This window comes from Dendroctonus ponderosae, unplaced genomic scaffold (genome assembly GCF_020466585.1).
Source record: "Dendroctonus ponderosae isolate FM_Combo_2020 unplaced genomic scaffold, Dpon_F_20191213v2 Dpon_F_20191213_1, whole genome shotgun sequence".
Lineage (NCBI taxonomy): Eukaryota > Metazoa > Arthropoda > Insecta > Coleoptera > Curculionidae > Dendroctonus > Dendroctonus ponderosae.
In genome coordinates, this window is record NW_026017110.1 from 33,294,027 (window position 1) to 33,298,343 (window position 4,317).

The following is a 4,317-nucleotide window of genomic DNA, read 5'->3' on the forward strand; positions in this document are numbered from 1 at the left end:
CACTTCCGTCATCAGTGGAAAGCAGCCGAAATCATCATGATACTCAAACCAGGCAAAAACCCGAACGAGCTGACATCATACAGGCCATACGTCTTTTGCCAATAATACCAAAACTATTTGAAAAGCTGTTTCTCAAACGACTTGAGCCAATCCTACTTGAGAGAAAACTTATACCTCACCATCAGTTTGGTTTTCAAAACAGATATGGGACTGTAGAGCAAATTCATAGAATCGTAAAGCAAATCAACAACGACCTTGAAGACAAACGGTACTGCTCCGCAGGATTTTTAGACATAGGAGAAGCGTTCCATAAAGTCTGGCATACCGATTCATGCTACAAGCTGAAGAAATTCCTACCTGATTCATTCTACCAACTTCTCCAATCATACTTGTGTGATAGGCATTTTTTGGTCAGACACCAAGACGAATACAGCGACTTGTACGCAATAAACTCCGGAGTTCTCCAAGGGAGCGTGTTAGGGCCGGTACTATAGCTACTGTTCACTGCGGATCTGCCAACCATCAGGCTAACAACAATAGCAACTCTTGCCGACGACACAGCGGTACTCGCCTCACACAATTGTCCTAGAAAAGAATCGAATAACTTGCAGTTACATTTAAATAAAATGGCTCCGAAAATGGAAAATCAAAGCCATTGCAAGTAAATCAGTACACGTTACCTTTACACTGAGAAGAGAGGACTGTCCACCGGTTATCCTGAACAACTGGCAGCTAACACAACGAGACAATGCAAAATATTTTGGGCTGCACTTGGATAGAAGACTAACATGGCAAAAACACATCTTCTATAAAAGAAAACAACTTGGCCTGAAACTGCAACAGCTGTATTGGATTATCGGAGGAGATCGCAGCTAAATCTTGAGAACAAACTACTGATATACAAAAACGTTATAAAGCCGATTTGGACGTACGGAATACCGTTGTGGGTAACTGCTAGCAGTTCCAACTTGGAAATAATTTAGCGTTTCCAGAATAAAGTACTACGCATGATGACCAGCGCGCCATGGTACGTTCCGAACCAGACTATAGAAAATGACCTACAGATGCAATCGAGCAAAAGTAAAGTGAAACGCTTTAGTGAAAAGTATAAAGACGGAATCACAGTCCACCCAAATGTACTTGGTTCCGATTTGTTTGAAACAACTGGTGAAATGTGCCGGCTCAAACGGTTCAAGCCGACGGACCTAACTGACAGGTTTAATTCTTAATACATGTCAACAAAATAGGAACTATTGAGATAATTAAGAAAGAGATATTTTCGCTGGAGAATCATCTCTACATGTGTCATTACTTTTAGGTCACTACCTATTGTTCTGTAGAACAGATTGTATAGTTCCCATGAAGTCAATTAAAAAAAAATTAAATTAAATAAAATAGTTGTAATCCATTCAATCTTAGCAATAACATTAACTAAAAAGTTTTCCTCTCTTTCAACAATTATACGTACATCGTTTTTGCCAGATTAAACAAAGAAGTGACAGCGTTTTATCCAGAAAATGTACATTTAGAAACTTGGGCTTGAGTTTAGTCTTTGCCACTTTTGTTCAGTTCAATATCATTATTTTGAAACACTAAATATTTAACATGGCCATTTTGATTTTGAAAATCTATTATACAAGAATCTTTCCAAGAAATAAGTCATTTAAACTGACAATTCAGGACATCCATTATCCAGGTATAATAACACCATCCGGGCTACAAGCCAAATTTGGTTGCTTGGTTCAAACAGCTAAACAAGGCAGCTACCGAAAGACAAAAATTTTAAAACTGTTGAAATAATTATCAAATAAAACGAGCATGTAATACAACTGAACAAGCGTGACAAACAAATAGAAATTAATTTACACTTACGAAATTTTACTTCATACCTACTAATAATATTGTTGCGGCTTGATTTTTAGCGCACAGCGGCAACGCAGCTTCCAGCGTTTTCAGGACGCCTAGCTCGATACTTCGAGAACGAACGGAAATAGTCGATTGGGCTATGGAAATCCCGAAAAATGGAGAATCTTCGCAGGTCGTCGAGAGCCCTTGCGCGCTAATATAAATACGGCAAGGCGACCGGAGTGAGTTAATTATTTCATGTCTGATGACATTTCACTGTCTGATGACAGTGAAATATTTAAAGCGATATACAGAGTGTGTTCGATTCGCGAGCTATAGTTTTGAGTTAGTTAGTATTTGGAAGTTTAATAAATTGTTGTGTTATTTTATTTGCTTACTGGAATCATTCGAACCCCGGGAAACGTAACAATATTTATAAATAAAGCTGCATAATTATTAGAATTTTTACTTCATAGATATTCTGATGAGTTTTTGTACTCGCTGCTCCCGATATTTCTCTCCAACCTTGACCCGTAATTTCACGACAATCGTTTTCAACAATTTCTCCCTGTCCTTCACTTACCTGCAAGCCTTCCAAAATATTTTTGCATTTTGAGAAGTATTTCGAGCGAAAAATGCTCGTATCGACTAGTTGAAAACCTGGTTTTTAGCACACAAGAACCTCTCAACTTGTCAGAAAATGCAGCTAAAAGCGAGATATTTTCCACTTCCCTTATTACAGGTACTACCTCAAAACTTAAAATAAAATACAGTAGATAGACGGAGCGCTTCGCGTCAAAGGAAATTGAAAGGTGATAACTATCCTAGAGAAATATTAGAATTGATTGCATAAAACGACAAGAACAAAAAAGGCACCACACCTGACCCACGCAAGATCAAATTATGTTAAATAATCTCACCGCACAATTAAAGGAAGACATTAAGCAGGTTTAGAATAACACCCTTAGCGAACATTTTAAGAAACTAACAAATGATGCCAATACTGATTATTCACTACGGAAAATCACAAAAAATTTTAAAAATCTCATCATGCCAATACCCCCCATCAGAGACATGGACGGCACCTGGCACCAGAAATAATGAGCAGAAAGCATTTAGATTTGCCGAACACCTTATGAAAAATCAAAGAAAACATAAATGCAAACAAGCTCCGGGATATGATTTAATCACTTGTTAGATCTAGGGACGATAAGATACTGAGAAAGTATCGATACTTACTCAAATGAGTAGTAACCGAATCATCTTGTGATACTGCTCATATCAGTATTCTGAAATTATCAAAACCATTACCTGTTCACAATTTTATTGACTGACTCGATATTGAGCGACTCTACATATAATCGTCATAAACAAATTTTAAGGATACATTTTCGATGAGTTTTTCAAGACCGAAATTAACTGTTACCGTGATTTGTAACTGCAAAAAAGCCGTTTAAATAAGGAATTGTAATAAAATTCATGGAACATATTTTAAAGCATTTATTGCCATAAGGTAAAAAGAATAAAAATATTCTTTCTGATGATTTCCCAAAAAATCAGTTGCTGCAAATATTTAGGGAACACGCTTTTTCTATTGTGCGTCATAGCAGCACTAGCTTTAGGAAATAGATATTCCCTTATAAAAGTTAGAAAATACCGTTCGCATGACTCCCAATGGGTCACTTTTCAAAGATATTATTCAGTTCCATATTGTTTGGATATCGGCAATAGGTTTTAAAACTGACTATTCAGAACCATTGATACGTATCTTTTTTATTCACAATTGATCATTTTAAAGCCGCTTCAACAATGTGATTTATTGTGTGAACCAAACAGGGCAAATATTTGATTGCGCGTACCAATAGCTAGATAGAGCATATGTACTTTACTAGTTTGAAGAAAATGACATGTCACACCTAAGAAACCTCGCTCGTCCATTGTTTCAGTCGAAATGTCCAATCTGAGACAAATATTGTCAATCTTTGACAAAATTAAGCTTTAGCTATAGCTACACAAGCTTCACATTTTTTTTTTGGGTCATCTTTTTTTAAATAAGCTGCACTAAGTAGGTACCTTAAAATTAGGTTAAAGCACTTTCAGAAGACGCAAAAATCCTAGTCCTTTCACAATGTTGGAAGGCCGCAAATAATTGCAGACAAAAAACGCTAAGGCATGCACTGTTTTGTTGTATTTTCAACATACCTCCAAAATAGATGTGTATATCTATTATATTCAATAAAGAAAAAGTACTAGAAATAATTTATTTTCCTTATTGGCCGAAACTTGTAAAAATGCGTCTTCTAAAGTACTAGAATCAAAAAAACTTTTTCCTTCCAACATGTTTTCTAATTTAGAACAGCTAGATGTTGATGGCTGTGACTAAAGCTCGGATTAAAGGCAAATTGCTTTTTTTTGCCTATTTTGCTTATTTCAAACATTTATTGGAAGTTTTGCCTTTCTCGGAAATTTGTG